A 17,205-nucleotide genomic window follows, 5' to 3' on the forward strand; every position below is an offset into this window, starting at 1 on the left:
GTTCATAAACAAAAGTTTGTCCTTTCTCAATTTAAGTTTTCAGTTGTACAACCAAGTTCCTTATTCATACCATGTAAATTAAACTATACAGAGCAAGTGATCTTATTTTGCACTGCATGTATGCTTCTGTTATTCATCCGTAATCCAGTGGTGTGGTGAATCTACCCACTACAGCACAATGTCATATTCTGCAATGTCTTAACTATGAACAATGTCATATCATTCTACTACTCCCTCCGTCCGAAAATACTTGTCATTGAAATGGATGTATCTAGATGTATTTTAGTTCTAGACACATCCACTTTGATGACAAGTAATTCCGGACAGAGGGAGTATTATTTAAACCTTCTCTTTATTTGCCAATGTGAAATGGGATAAATTGATAGCACACTAACCATTGATACTTATGAGTTCTTGATCTGTAATCCAATGGTGTCGTGAAGCTGCCAACTCCTTCACAATGTCATTTCCTGCCATGTCTTGACCTGAACAATACCATATTGTGTTAATGCAATTTTAAACTGTGTCACTTTATTCATCAGTAAGAAATGTGATGAATTGTCAGCACTGATACTTTTATGTGCAAAACCTGTCATTTGTCTGCTTGTTTATCTTTCAGAGTGAGGAAGATTTAAGTGTTGAACAAGCACAGTCTCATCATCTTACTCAGATGCTTGCGCTGCAGCTCCCCAGCAGGGCTAACCTTTCTTGAACTCTATTGAAGTGTTGTCGGTCTTGTATATTATTTTTTCGGCATGTTTATTTGCACTGGTGGCGATCTTTGATGCCCAATGTATGTAATCTGCTGTCTGCTTGTGCTTTATTATCATAGTGGCGAACTTTGATGCCTAGTGGATGTAATATGCTGTAATTTCTTTATTGTATAGTCTAGGTTTTTTCTTATTCACGATGCTGCAATTATTTTACTGTATATATATATCCTGTCTTCGCAGTAAACCAGCTAAACCGTAAAATTACGGTACATAATCGAGCCATCATGCAATCACGATGTAGGTTGGGCCTGAAACGTGCCGAACAGCTAACGGGCCGGCAGCAGCCTGAAATGAACCCCGACCCATGATTGTGCGAATCAAATCACGGGCTTCTAACAGGCCAAAATTGTCTCGGTCCTTGTTTGGACCAATCAGATATCGGCTGCGAGCAGGCCGGATGCAAACCGGGCCGTAGTTAGGCCCAACTATATGACGGGCATTTAACAGGCTGAAATTAATATAGGGCTGAAATGTTAAACGGGCTCTTAAGAGGCCAAAACTAATATCAGGCCGAATTACTAAGTGGGCCTTTAGCAAGTGGGCCCAAAAGCATAGTGTCCAGTTACGGGCCAAATCTGATATGGGCCATAATTGAGCCCATAGCCTCTTAAAGGGTAGGACCTGATCTGGGCCGTAATTTGGCCCAGAACGTGGTAGGCTTTTAACGGGCCGGATCTCATATGGGCCACTATAAGGCCCGGAACGTGGTAGGCCATTAATGGACCGGATCAAATATGGGCCGGCATTTGGCCCAAAACATGGCAGCCAGTTAATGGGCCGGCCTACTAGGGTCCTCAAATTCTTGTGGGCCTACAGCTGGGCCGGCCCATTAATGTCGGCAAAATCTCGTGGGCCTTTAGCCGGGCTGGCCCATTATGATCCGCAAGAATCTTGTGGGCCTTTACCTGGGCCGGCCCATTACGGCACACAAAAATCTTGTCGGCCTTTACCTGGGCCGGCCCATTATGGCCCGCAAAATCTTGTGGGCCTTTAGCTGGGCCAGCCAATTATGGTCCGCAAAATCTCGTGGGCCTTTACCTGGTCTGGCCCATTAAGGTCCACAAAATCTTGTGAGCCTTTAGTTGGGCCGGCCCATTTAAACTTGATGGGCCAGTCCACGTGAAAGCACAAGTGCTCCCTAGGTGGTTTTGGTAATTAATGTCAACATATCTCTTGTTGGACTAACACTTTTATCTAGCATGTTTCAGATAAGTTCAACAATGGAGTGGCATGGACTAAAGGATGTGGGAACTCCTTCAAGATGCTAAGTGTAACATCCCAAAATTCTAAATTTTGGAATGTTATAATAAATAGATAGATTTGATTGATTGAGTGAAATTCAAAACTTTTTGAAAGTTAAATGAGAGGGAATAAAAGGACTTTCCCAAACTTTCATTTTTCTTTTCTGATCTTCATGAATTAAAATTCTTTCAAATACAAAACCCTTGAGCGAAGATGATATGACTTCTTCCATTTAATTAAATGAAAGGGTGTTTGAAAATATTTGAATTTCATTTGGAAATATTTCGATTCATAAACTTCATGCAACTCAATGATTTTCATGAGAGAAGATAAAATGACTTCTTCAAATTATATGAAAAATGAGTTGGGAGTTTCAAAGAATTGGAGTTATTTGAGTTTTATTCAAATTATTTTCTCCAAAAATAAAATATATGGAAAATAGGGTAACATGATTCCCTACATCAGAAAATTGGAGAGAGATAAATTTGAATTCATTTTGGTATTTCAAAATGATTTTCGTTGGATTTTATTAGAGCAGCAGCAGTGTCTGATTTATCTAAATTTGCGTGGATTTTATTTGACTCTAGAAAAATGTTCATGTTGTATACAAGCTTTTTCTAAAAATTTTGATATATTATATGCCTATATAATATTTCCATTTTTCTTTTGTTTTTATTTTTGTTTGTTTGTTTTGAAAAAAAAACATCCTCTATTGCCGACTGGGCCGGCCCAGCCCAGCCAGCGCGCCGCCGCCTTCCTCCTCGCGTGCCCCAGCGGGACTCGCCGGAGTCCGCCGCCCCCACGGCGCCCGTCGCCACCTTCCCCACGCCACCGCCCTCCCCTGACCCTTTAAAAAGGCCAGCCCCGGCGCCGCCGCCCCTCTCTTCCTCTTCTCGCCTCGCCTCTCTCCGCATCTCGCGCCGCAGCCGCATCTCACCGCAGCCGCTACCTCGCCGAAAGCCGTTGTCAACCGCCGCCGCCGCCGCTGCTCTGCACCACCGCCGCTGCCGCACTCCTCCCCTCGCCGCTCACCTGTGTCGCCGCCCGCGTCTCGCCCCGCCTCGCCGGACTCGCCGGAGTCCGCAACCTCGCCGGAGCCGCCGCCCCGATCCAAACTGCCGCCGCTGGTTTTTCGCTGTAAACCGCCCTGAACCGCCCGAGCCGGTATAACTGCTAAAACCCGATCCGGTTTCTTCGATTTTATTATTAGATCTGTTTTATTATTTAGTTAAGTTATTTAATGGACGTTCGCTAGTTAGGATCTGTAGTGAGTGGTTTTCGGCGCATATGCTTCTATAGCGAGTGTTCGCTCGATAGGTTTTTCTTTTTCTTTTAATTTTCGGCCAGGGACCCGTATGTAATTAGATTCTTTACAGATTAGTCCCTGTACTTCAATCGATCACAACTTTCTACTCGTTTGTCCAAATTCAACGAAACCAACACCCACTTCTTCGTTACGATCTCCTCTATCCAGTAAAACAACTTAAACATGTTTTTGAAAGTTTAAAATTTGAATTTCAAACAGATTTATATTTAAACTTTGTTTGATTGTAACTTGAGTTTGAGTTGATTCTTTTTGCAAATCGAAGCTCTTGACCTAAACTTTCTGAAAGGTCAAATTCACATAATTTTGGTACTGTTAGAAACTGTTTTATGTTGCAAGAGTTATTTGCTTGGTTTTGATGTTTTCCGAGTTGTTTCTTCGTTCTTTCCGATCTTTTGAGTGATTGCTTATGTGTGGTTACTATTGCTTGCTCACGATAGATTGACCGGAGTGTGACGAGTAGAACTATCAAGAGTTTTGAGTGCGAATCATCTTCATCAACATTGCAGGCAAGTTCACACTTTGATCATACCTTTTCTCATACCCAGTTTTTATGCATTAGATCAATCCTCAAACATTGCATGATTAGGATCTAATTAAATTATGGGTTTTGAGAAGTAGTTGAGGTAGTACCTATTACCTGTTTTATTTTCAAACCCCTGGGAGTTACTTCTACGCTTGCTTTATGCCATGCTATGCTAGTAGACGTGGATTGGGTGAGTGTATCCATGGCAGATGTGAGTTTGTTAATTAATGGTTTACTTAAGGTGGCAACTTAAACACACATCTGGGTGGATTGAGGCACCTGGTTTCCAAGACTTGCCTGTTTTTCTTCGGACCGCCACCCAGGCTCAAAGGGATCATGAGATTATTCAAACTAGAAACTTACGTGTGCATCCACAAGCAATTATGAGCTCTGGCATAGTTGATTAAGTCATGCGAACTCTTACGGGTAGACTAGAAGATGTAGGGGAAAGTAGGTGTACCGGTCTACCCTTTGCGTAAGGTGCGAGCGCTTCTGAAAGACTATGTCTCGGTCATCCATTTCTCAAACATCATGTAGTGTGAGAAATCCAACGGAAGCGATCGAGTCTTGTGGGGAAAAGTGCGCAAACCTCTGCAGAGTGTATAAACTAATCATGGTTAGCCGTGTCCCCAGTTATGGACATCTTGAGTATCTAGTACGTGGATATCATATGAATCTCATCATGTTACTTTAATTAATATTGTTGGGTTGTTAAGGAGTACTTTTAATTGGGATTGAGAATGTTGTCAACCATTCTCAATGTTTAACAACCACCATGATAGTTAAATAAATTTATTCCTTTGCAGTAGGGAAAAATTGGCTTTACGCAAAACTGTAAACATAGAGCTTTTCCACCAGCCAAATATGCATGTAGTGATAGCCTTTATTCATCATTGCTCTATGGTGTGAATTTGCCAGTACATTCAATGTACTGACCCTTTGTGGCTTCAATGTCTCATGTTGCAGGATCTTACGACGAGTAAGTGATACGTTAGGGTTACGATTCCTATACTCAACTTTGCCGTTGGTGTTGATGGGAATCCACAACCTTGTTACTTCTGCTATTTGGATTGAGGCAATAGTATTTACGCTACTTTATACATGTGATTTACCTCTGTTATAAATCCTCGAGTACTGTGTGTGTCAGCATACCGATCCAGGGATGACACTTAAGCACAGAGACTTGATCCATTCGGGTCGGGTCGCTACAAGATGGTATCAGAGCACATGTTGACTGTAGGACGTGACCCTAGAAACTGGCAAGGCCATAGGAAAGATTTTTCTCTACAACTTTCTTCTCAAAAGAATCTTTTACCTCTCTTCTCTTCTAAGCTTATTCAAATATTCCCTTTTAGCTAGTGAGACTATACCCCTTTCCCTTTTGACCGCATGAAGATTCGACCAATGAGACCACTCCAAGAAGGACCAGATATCGGACAACTAAGACCACTTCGGAATGAAGAGGATTTTACCGAGCATTATAATGATGGAAACTACGACGGATAAAGACTTCGAAGACTAGGAGAATATGAAGAATTTCCAGATTTGGTATGACCAAGGAAGGCTACACTTATGGAACTTGACAAACTATGGAAGCTGTCAATACCCGAGATCAAGGTGTGTAGGAGAAAGACCGGAACATGGAGCGTAAAACTTAAGGTTTTGTCAAGAAAGCCCCAAGAAAGGAGATATCAACTATGGAATGATAGCTCATGGCAGAGACATAGTCATAAATATGGATATCCATGATGCTATCGCTCGCTCATGTTATTGTCACCGTGAGGTGTTAAGCATGCATCTTTCGAAAGAATTGGATGGAAGAAGGCTAATGGAGCACCTATCAGTAAAGCCAAAGTTTTAAACTTAGCTTGTGTATCACCAGGATCTGGAGTATTACATAAAGAATTTTAAGATGGACCTACAGGAAGCAGTATTTGATAAGGAAGCTGTCGGGGAAACTAACCCACGAACACCTATGGGGCCGCCGGACCGGGCCCCTTTCGGTTCGGCAGGGGGGCGGAGATTGCAAGAAGAGCGGATCGAGGCGAAGCACACGAGCGGTTTACCCAGCTTCGGAGCTCTCCGGAGAGATAATACTCCTACTGCTGCATGTCTGAGTGTGTTGAGTTCTTGCTCGGGAGCGCTGAGTGCTACAGTACACACTAGCTGCTAACGAGACCGAGCGTGAGTGTTTTCTGTCCTCCCCCTCCCTCTACGTTGCGCATGGGCCTCCTTTTATATGCTCAAGGGGTCACCGACAGGTGGCAACGCAGACAAGGGTAAAAATGGAAAAAGAGTTGCAGCTGGTACAACTACTTGTACAGTGTATCATACCTAACCCTGACGGCAGGGGACAAAGGCATTAAATGCATGTCTGTGTCGCCTAAACAGTGCAAGAAAGGGACCGTCAGGGGCGCCACCGCTTGCCACGATGGCAATCTTGTCAGCGCCGCTTGCCACCGCGCACCGCTGGCTGCACAGCCCCTTGCCACGTGCACCTGGAAAGGTCCCAGGACGACACATTGGTGGATGTGCTGGAGCGCGGGTATAGAGTGGTAGCCTGCGCTTGCCGCGGTCGTTCTCTTGTCGCGTCCGGAAGCTTGTCGCTCACCGGGCCTTGCCGGGACGCGTGGTGCGTCGCGGCAAGTTCCTTGAGATGCCTTGGTTGGCCTTCCCGGCAAGCTCCTCTTGACGGGGCCTTGTCTCCTTGGCTTAAATACTTTGTTCTTGAATGGCTCCAAAGGAACCACGAAGGACCTTGGCGGTCACCCGGCAAGCCTTGCCGCGGGGTGCTGCGACTGCCCGTGCACAAGTTCGGGATACTAGGGTACCCCTACTCTAGTACACCGATAGGAGCCCCCGGGCCTGGGCCACACACGGTGCCGAGCGTTGTTGGGCCAGGCCCAAAACAAGGCACGGGCACGCGCGGCCTAGGTTATGCCGTATCTCACTCTGTATCCACCGCGCCCTCCCCGAACGGCACGCGTCAAATGCGGCGTCGTGGGAGAGATCGTTGGTGGTTTATTTATTCGGAAAGATGGAACGTCCGCCCCCTCCCTCTTTATAAGCAGGGGAAACAGGGGCAGTTCGCCCATCTCGCCGCTTGCTATCCCAATCTCAAAAATCTCCGCCGCTCCCCCCTTCCTCTCAAATCCGAAAGAGAGCAGCGCTCCGCCCCCCATCGCCACCGGCACCACCGACGCTGTCGATCTTCCTCACCACCTCCGCCATGGCTCCGAAAGCCGGGAAGGTCGTGAAGTCGGCTGAGGCGCAGCGGCTCGTGGCGCTGCGAAAGGAGCGGGCAATCTTCCCCCCAATCTCGCCGCGAAGGGGCTGAGGGAGTACTACTACCTCTTCTGGTCGACGGGGACGCGAGCGCATCCACGCACGAAGGTACTCTCGGCAGCCGCTTCGGAACTGGCTCCGAATGGATATCCCTTCTTCGCGTTGTTCTTCTACTGCGGGCTCTGCTCGCCTTTCTCTAAATTTTTCTGCGACATCATGAACACCTACTGGTTCCGCCTCCTTCACTTCACCCCCAATGCAGTTCTGACCATGGCAGTTTTCGCACATCTCTGCGAAAACTTTGTGGGAGTCTATCCAAATGTAGCTCTTTTCCGCCACTTCTTTATGCCCCGAGTTGAGAGAGGGGAGCCTTTATCCGGCGGAATCGCCTGGATCTCGAGAGCCGGCAAGAAGGAAGCTTATCTGGAGGGAGAGCTCCGCAGCAAGTGGGAGGAATGGAGAGCAGACTGGTGCTGGATTGTCGAGGAGAACCCGCAGCCATTTACCGCCCAGCGCCAAGCCCCAGTAGCGCGCGACAACGATTGGAGCAGCGTGGCCCCGGAAGACGATAGGCTGAAGATTGTCATCACCAGGATCCTACGCCTCAGGCTTGCCGGGCTCACTGTAGGCGCCGTTGGCGCAGATTTTCTTCGCCGCCGCATCGCCCCCCTGCAGGAGAGGAGGAGACCCGCCTGGGAGTTCCAGAATGCGGCAGATATCATGAGGCTGCGCCCGGGCCTCAACTTCAATTTCACTGTCCTGGAACTGGACGCCATGCTCCTGGAACTGTTCAAGCACGACCCTCAACATCCCAAAGTGTTCAGGTTGCCGAAGGGTGTTGTTCCGCTGTGCAACAACTCCTCGCTCGACCGCATCTGTGCAATGATGCCGCTGTGCGATTCGCATGGAATTGTCCCAACTTGGCAAGAGCCTGCGGACAACGTCGTGCAGGAGTTCTTCGAGCTTGGTAGAAGTGCCGGTCCGCTCTGATGAACAGAAGAGCCTCACCCGTGACACCACCGATGCGGAGATGCAGCGCATCGCCACTACGCTGGAAGAGGCGGCGGCAGCCGCTGCCGCGGGCGAGTTTGGATTTACCGTGGAGGAGGCAGAGGCAGCAGAGGCGGCAAGCCTTGCCGAGTGAGAGTGGCTTGCCAGCGAGGAAGAGCTTGCCGGGCTTGACGTCGAGTCGAGCGAGCCGGCCGAGGGTGCGAGCAGCTCGTTGAAGACCAACTCCTCTTCCTTCTCATCTTCGGACAGCTCGCCGCAAGCAGAGCCCCCAGCTCCACCAAGAAGGCGTCTCTGCAAGGCCGGGGACGTAGCGGGGCGGCAGACGAGTCAACAGCCGCCGCGCCGCGCGACACGCTCCACCGTGGCAAGCACTGTTGCCGCGGGAGCACCTCACGCCGCTGCGGCAACTGGAGTGGGGTCCTCCCGGGCCACCGCTTCTGCTCCTGCCGCTATTCACGCTGCGGCGGCGGCCGGAGCTGGGTCGTCTCAGACCACCACCCCTACCCCCGCCAAGCGGCTAAGGGAACCTACTCCTCCGCCTCGTTGTGCCGAGGTGAGCCGGACTTCGACCTCTCCGCGCTCAGCTCCGACGAGGAAGAAGAAGAGTAAGATTCTCTGCTGTACTTGTAGTTCTTCAATTCTTGTTGTTTTGTCTTGCATCTGATTTGCTTTACTCCGAACTCATTCCTTTTAAGGACTCTGGCCCAGAGGGCGGCGAAGAGAGCCAAGGTCCCGGTGATTGTCATCGAGGACGAACCCACCGCGACAGCAGGGGGTGCGTCCGAGACCACCTTGCCGGATCCGGCAATCATTCCCCAAAGCAGCCCCCAGCGCAGCCCCCAGCGTAAGTATATGGTTTACTTCCTGCTGTTAGGCGCGCATGGGTGCTGTTTCTTTGCTGACATCTGACTATTGGTTTGTTGTAGGAGCAGAGCAGCCTCACCAGGAGTTCCCGGAAGCCGCCCCCGACATGCCATCTGCTTCGACTATACCGCCAACGGAGGGTTCTCCGGCAAGGGAGCGTTCTCCGGCAAGGGAGAATTCTCTGGTATGGGAGAAGTCTCCGGCAAGGGACAGCACCAGCGACCACTCGGTGGCGGAGACCATGACTGCAGAACCTAGTACAGGTAATCCTCTTGCTTGAAAACTTCCCTTGGGTTCTTCTTCTGATTTTCTTTTTGGATATTTGCTTGACTTTTCTCCCTTTTCCGGCCGTCAGATTCATCTGCCGCGGAGCCGATGGAGACCGAGGTTGCCGGCGAGGAGAACGCGCGTGGCAATACCAACGACGCCGCTGCCACCGAAGAAGAGGTCGGCGCTGATGATCCCGTCGGTGAAGAGGCCGCCAAAGCTGCTGCCGCAGAAGCCGGCGAGGGGTCGGGCGATCGCACTGATGGCCCTGGGGCCACAGGAGCGTCAGGGGCTACGCCGACCGCCGATCCCTCCGCCGCTGCCACAGCGTCCGGCTCCGAAGAGCCCCAGCCCGGCGCCTATTGGAAGGCCGACGATGGCGTCTTCATCAATCTCCCCTGGGCGTCAAGCTCCAGGGCGCCGGTCGAAGGAGAAACCTTTGATGGAGAAGTTCTCGCCTCCGCTGGGCTGACGCTAGTTGACGCGCCGAGCAGCAGCAACGACGAGCCTGAGGAGGAGCGGCTGCTGCGGAAGCTGTTGACGCTCTACCGCGCTCGACAGGCCAAGCTGGAATCCCGAGAAGCGCTTGTCACGAAGGCGGGAGTGGACATGGAGAAGCGCGCGGAGGACCTCCAGGTACTTAACCAGGAAGCTCTCCGGTCCCTAGCTGAGGAGCGGGAGGGACTTGCCGAGGAGCGGAAAGCCTTCCTCCTCGAGAAGGCCGAAGTTGAAGAGCAACAGCGGCTTGCCGCCGAGAAGCTGTGTGCGCACGAGGGCGAGTTGGCGCAGCGGAAGGTCAATCTTGACAGCCATGAGGAGGAGCTTGCGGCGCGCGAGCAAACATTTGGTGGGGCTCTCAAGCAAGCAGAGGATACTGCTGCAGCTGCCGAGGCCGCCAAGAAGGAGCTGGAGACGAAGGTGACGCAGCTGGAGGCCGATCTCAAGGCGAGCGGTGAAGATCTTGCCGCGCTCAAGCGTGAGCGCGAGAAGGACGCCTACACCCTTGGCGAGCTGCAGGCTCGTCTCGCCGAGAGGAGCAAGGAGCTTAGCGCCACCAAGGACTCCAACGCAGATCTTGAGTTGAAGCTGACTACCTTGACCAAGACGCTGGACGGCGCCAGGGAGCAGGAGGTGGCCTTGAAGGAGAAGATCAAGGCCGAAGAGGCGCTGCTGGCGAGGGCTGCTGTCACCCAGAACACTTTTAGGGAGAATGTGGAGCACTGGATGGAGGGTCTCGTGGATATTGCCGCAGCCATCGACAGGGAGCTGGCGCAGCTGGGGATGGAGGATCTCGGGTATCCCTCCGATGAGAACCTCCAACTCAGTGCCAAGCTCACCTTGTTCTTCAAAGGCGTGGTGACGGCCCTCCAGCGACTTCGGGAGAAGATCCCAAAGCAGCTGGCCGACTAGTCGCGCAAGATCTGCGTGGGAGCTCTTCAAAAGGTGTTGGTGAAGGTGGCCTTCCGCAACCCGGGCCTCAACCTCACCAACGTCCTCAGGACCTTGCCGCCGGATGCTGATCTGGAGGCGCTCAAGGCCCTTGTCGCACCCATTGTGGACAAGGTGAGCCGGATCAAGAGGGTTGAGGGCAATCGCATAGATTAGGCCGCCCGTTTTCTCCTTTTCTTATCGCTGCTGGTCATGTTATGAGAACAATCTATTAGAGCTGCGACAAGCTATCTTGTAATATAACTCTATTTTGGGTAGAGATTGCTATGTTATTTCATTTACTTGATTCCTTCCTTTGTATGTTTTTGCCCTATGCTTTTAGGGAACTTGTCGGCGCAGGCACCTTAGCCACGAGCGCTGAGTGCGGGACGTCAGCAGCCTGCTGGCGGTGCCGCTACCGACAAGAAACCTTGTCGCAACTAGTCGCAGCTCACTTAAGTTGTTGAGCGGACTCGAAACAAAGTAAGGGCGCAACTAGTTACGAGTTGGTTCCTCCGCGCACAGGTTTTCCATACAAAGCACGGTTGTTTGAGGAAGATAACTTAAAAATTTTAAAACTGATTGCTCAAACTTTGGCAACTTAGCTTTTCTGTCGTTTGCTTCTCGGTAAGGCGAAACTTTCTTGAACGACGCCTGGTCCACACCATTATCTTCTCCTTTACCTCCGGCAAACTTGTGGGCGAGGGAACCTTCCTTTCTTTGAAAAGAAAGAAGAGAAAATAAAGATATGGAGCCTTACGGATCGTTATTGCTTACCGGGGTAGGCGCTGCACAAAGTGTCAGATAACACATGCAATAAATGGAAAGCATGAAATTGACAAGATGTGCGGAGCACATGAGCTTTACTTATGCACGGGGTCTGCGCCCAGCTTTGTACAAAGGATTACATGCAACAGCGGCAAGACTTGTACAAAAGGTGGTTGCCGGAACAGGTTCCGGCAACCGCGCCCTACGGGTAAAACTTACGAAGATGCTCAATGTTCCAGGAGTTGCTCACCCGAATGCCATCTTCGGTCTCAAGGCGGACAGCGCCAGGCCTAGTGACTTGTTTCACCCGGTAAGGGCCTTCCCACTTCGGCGTCAACTTGTTGGAATTCTTGGCGGACTGAACGCGTCGAAGAACAAGGTCGCCTTCCTCGAGACTTCTGGCATTAACTTTGCGGCTATGGTAGCGGCGCAAAGCTTGCTGGTACTAAGCAGCTCGTACAGCAGCCTGAAGACGGTCCTCCTCAAGGAGCAGCGCGTCATCTTGTCGCAGCTGCTCTTGCTCAAGCTCATCATAAGCGAGCACTCGAGGCGACCCGTATACGAGTTCCGTGGGGAGAACTGCCTCTGCTCCATAGACTAGAGAGAAAGGTGTCTGGCCAGTGGCTCAATTTGGCGTCATCCTGATCGACCAAAGAACCACCGGCAGCTCCTCAATCCAGTTCTTTCCGCACTTGTGCAGCCTGTCGAAAGTCCTGGTCTTGAGCCCGCGCAGCACTTCAGCATTTGCCCTCTCCGCTTGACCGTTGCTTCTCGAGTGAGCAACGGAAGCGAAGCAGACCTTGGCGCCAAGATCTTGGACGTACTGCATGAAGGTGCGCTCGTGAATTGCGTGCCGTTGTCAGTGATGATCCTGTTAGGGATCCCGAAGCGGCAAACAATCGACCTGAAGAACTTGACTGCTGACTGTGCTGTCACCTTCCTCACTGCTTCCACTTCCGGCCACTTTGTGAACTTGTCGATTGCAACGTACAAGTACTCAAAGCCCCCGACATCTCGGGGAAAGGGGCCGAGGATGTCGAGCCCCCAGACCGAAAATGGCCAGGATAAAGGGATCGTCTGGAGAGCTTGAGCTGGCTGGTGTATCTGCTTGGAATGGAACTGGCACGCTTCACACTTGGTTACTTGTGCAGTTGCATCCTGGAGAGCTGTTGGCCAAAAGAAACCTTGTTGGAATGCTTTGCCGGCAAGTGCTCTTGCGCCAATGTGGTGACCACATATGCCTCCATGTATCTCTGCCAACAGCTTCTGTCCGTCTTCCCGGTGAATACACTTCAATTTCACACCGTTGAGTCTTCTTCTGTACAGTGTGTTGTCGACAAACTGGTACATACTTGACTGCCGGGCTACTCTCTCCGCTTCTTCTTGCTCTTCGGGAAGTTCTCCTGTCTGAAGGAAACGGACAATCTGCTGTGCCCATGCTGGAGCTTGCGGCTCGACAACAAGGACTAAAGGCACATCTGCTGCTGCAGGAACATCCGCTTCTATGGCGAGAACCTGTGGCTCAGCCGGAGCTTGACGTTCCCCGGCAAGCTTGCCAGAGCAAAACTTGTCGGGAGCGTCTGCTTCAACGGAACAAACCCTAGGGTTTGCCGGAGCAGACTGCTCCTCAGCACCCTTGGTGTTGATCTTGGGGACCTTCTTGGCGGAGGCTTCGGGGAGCTCTGCCGGAAAATAGTCACCAGAAATCAACTTCCTCTTCTTGCTCTGTCCAGTTGATGGCGTTACAGACGGTTGAGTCAGTTTGAGCACAAAGATCCCTGGTTCCACAGGTAACTTTAGTGCGGCGCACTTCGACAAGCCATCGGCAATGTCGTTATCATCCCTTGGAACATGTTCCATCTGTAGGCCGTCAAAGTGCTCTTCTAGCTTTCTCACTTCATCAACGTAAGCTTCCATCAACGGACTCTGATAATTCTTCTTCACTTGGCGGACGACAAGCTGCGAGTCACCCCTGACGATGAGCTTCTTGATCCCAAGGTCTGCCGCGATCCTGAGACCGGCAAGCAAACCTTCATACTCTGCAGTATTGTTTGTTGCTTGCTCCCTGGAAAGTGCATCTGGACTACGTACTTGAGGTGCTCTCCGGTGGGTGCAACAAGTAGCATGCCCGCACCGGCGCCTTGCAGCGAGAAGGCACCCTCAAAGTACATCAGCCACTCTTTGCTTGCTTCCTTGACGGGGATGCTTGTTTCTGGAATTTCTTCATCTGGTGTTGGCGTCCACTCAGCTATGAATTCTGCCAATGCTCTGCTCTGGATAGTTGAAGTGCTCTCAAACTTGAGGCCAAAGCTTGATAGTTCCAGTGCCCACTCGACAATCCTGCCTGTTGCTTCTGGATTCTGCAGTATCCTCTTCAGCGGAAAATGAGTGACAACTGTGATCTCATGTGCTTGGAAGTAATGGCGCAGCTTTCTCGAGGCCATGAGAAGGCCGAAAAGCAATTTCTGCACACCAGAGTACCTCGACCTAGCCCCCTGCAGAAGGGAACTGACAAAGTAAACTGGGCGCTGCACCATTCTCTTCTGCATTTCCTCACACGCCTGCGCAGATCCACCCTTGTCGGGACCAGAGCTTGTCGGGGAAGCCCCCTGCTTGTCGCTGGATGCATCTGCCGTGGCTGCTGGCTCATCATCTGCCTCCCTCTCCGCTACTAACGCAGCACTAACCACTTGATTGGTTGCCGCTATATACAACAGCAACTTCTCTTGTGGTTTAGGTGCGACAAGTGTTGGAGTGGAGGACAGGTATCTCTTTAAGTCCTGCAGCGCAGCCTCCGCTTCCGGAGTCCATTTCATTGGACCTGCCTTTTTCAATATTTTGCAAAATGGCAGGGTGCGCTCAGCGGACCTAGAGATAAACCCGCTGAGAGCAGCCACACAACCGGCAAGTCTTCGTACATCCTTGACGCACTTTGGTGCTTCAATCTGCTCAATGGCCTTGATCATGTCGGGATTGGCTTCAATTCCCCGCTGAGACACGAAGAACCCGAGAAGCTTGCCGGAAGGGACTCCAAACACACACTTCTCGGGGTTAAGCTTGAGGTTGATCTTGCGCAGATTTGCAAAGGTCTCGTCTAAATCTTGAATCAGAGTTGCCTTGTCCTTGCTCTTGACCACTATGTCATCCATGTAGGCTTCCACATTTCTGTGTATTTGTGGCTCAAAAGCGTCATGGACTACCCTTGCAAATGTTGAACCTGGATTCTTTAAACCGAAAGGCATCCGTATGAAACATTATGTGCCAGATGGGGTGATGAATGCGGTCTTCTACTCATCCTCTTCTGCCATGAAGATCTGATGGTATCCTGAGTATGCGTCAAGAAATGAAAGCAAGTCACATCCGGCCGTGGAGTCAACAATCTGGTCAATGCGCGGCAAGGGAAATGGGTCTTTGGGACAAGCTTTATTAAGATCGGTAAAGTTGATACAAAGCCTCCATTTCCCGTTTGCCTTGCGCACGACTACAGGATTGGCCAACCACGTAGGATGGAGCACTCCTCTGACAAGGCCTGCTGCTTCCAACTTCTTGATTTCTTCTGCGATGAATTCTTAGCGCTCCACTGCTTGTTTCCTGACTTTCTGCTTGACGGGCCGCGCATGAGGACAGACGGCAAGATGTTGCTCGATTACTTTCCTGGGAACACCGGGAATGTCAGATGGTTGCCACGCGAACACGTCGACGTTCGCCCGCAGGAAAGCAACGAGCGCGCTTTCCTATTTACGGTCGAGAGTGGCACTGATGGTGAAGGTACCACCAGTGCCGTCCTCCTTGGCGGACACCTTCTTGGTCTCTGGTGGAGCTATCATTGTCTTCTTACACTTGCCGGTGGAGCTCGATGGTGCGTCCTCGACGGTAGCGCAGCACTCCGAAGAGGTGCGCTTGCCGGAGTGGGCATCAGAACTCTTGCCGAACTTGGTCTTCTTCTTCCCCCCGGGAGCTTCAACGGCAAGTGACTTGCGACCTGTTGCGGCTGCTGCTTCCCGGTAGATCTTGTCGGCGCAGATAAGAGCATCCTTCTTGTCGCCAGGGACAGATATGACACTTATCGGGCCTGGCATCTTCAGCATGTTGTATGCATAGTGAGAGGCCGCCATGAATTTGGCGAGTGCTGGACGGCCGAGTATCCCATTGTAAGGCAATGGAAAGTCAGCAACGTCAAAAGTGACCCTCTCAGTCCTAAAGTTCAACTTGCTGCCAAGTGTCACCAGCAACGTGATCTTTCCCTTCGGCTTGCTCCTTCCCGGATTGATTCCTTGGAATGTGCCGGTCTCTTCGAGCTCGCTGTCAGGGATCTAGAAATTCTGAAGTACCGCGGAGGAGATCAGGTTCAAGCCGGCCCCGCCGTCAACTAGCATCTTAGTGACCTTGAGGTTGTGGATAGTTGGTGAAACCAACATCGGCAAGCACCCGACCGCAGTTATGCGATCCGGGTGGTCCTCAATATCAAAGATGATAGGCGTGCTGGACCATTTCAGAGGCTTGCGTGACTCGATGGGTGGTTCTGCCGCATTGACTTCCCGCACCCACTGTTTGAGGTGGCGGTGTGAAGTATGCAGAGAAGCACCACCGTCAACGCACACGACCTCTGTGGCTTTCTGGAACTCCTGCTCATCGGTCTCATCATCATCCATATCTTCATCGTCGTCGTTATCTTCATCCTTGTCGCGGCCGCGGAGAGGTCTGTCTCCTTGCCGCTGCTTGGCCTTGCCGCGGCGTCCTCCTCGGCCGGGGCGTTTCTTGCCGGATCCTCCAGCACCTTCTTGGGCCTTCTCCTTGTCGCGTCGCTCGTATTCAGCCTTTTGCTGCTCGACAAGCTGCTCGACCTTCTTGCAGCTCTGGAGGTCATGGCCCTTGGTGCGGTGGATCTTGCAGTACTGCTTGTTGGCGCCGTCCTGCTTGTCGGCGATCGCCACAGCCTGGTAGTTGGTGCCTGTGGCAATCTCCTCGCCGGAGCTACCAGCTTTGGCTTTCTTGGCGCCACCTCCATTGCCGGACTGCTCAACGACTAGCACATCTTTGCCTTTCTTCTTCCTGTTGTTCCGCCGCCGGTTTTTCTTTGCCGGGGCTGCATCCTCGCTATCAGATCCTCCTGCTTCTATATTCACTACTAGAAAAAGGCCTACTAATGGCGCACCGGTTTTGCCTACTAATGGCGCACCACCGGTGCGCCATTAGTACCACACCATTAGTATTTATTACTAACGGCGCACCTAAGGTGCGCCATTAGTATCTGGTATACTAATGGCGCACCAGGCAGTGCGCCATTAGTATAGGCCACGGTGCGCCATTAGTATAGGCCACCGGTGCGCCATTAGTATAGGCCACCGGTGCGCCATTAGTATTTTGAATTTTTTGAATTTTGAATCTGGATCGGGATCTGGATCTGGATCGTGATTTTTTGCCCATTTTTTGCTCGTTTTTTGGCACGACATTATTTCAAATTTTGTTCCTGTTTTTGGATCTTGTACGTTCTTTTGCCGTGTTCTTTTGCCGGAGAGGAGTTCGCTGGAAGGAGTTTGCCGGAGAGGAGTTCGCCGGAGAGGAGGAGGAGGAGGTCACCGGAGAGGCGCTCGCCTACATCACCGGAGAGGAGGAGGAGGAGGTCGCTGGAGAGGAGTTCACTGGAGCATCGGAGAGGAGGAAGGAGAAACCATGAGGGGATGGGAGGAGAGGAGGGAGGAGGAGCTCACCGGAGA

The sequence above is a fragment of the Triticum dicoccoides genome, chromosome 1B (assembly GCF_002162155.2).
Source record: "Triticum dicoccoides isolate Atlit2015 ecotype Zavitan chromosome 1B, WEW_v2.0, whole genome shotgun sequence".
Lineage (NCBI taxonomy): Eukaryota > Viridiplantae > Streptophyta > Magnoliopsida > Poales > Poaceae > Triticum > Triticum dicoccoides.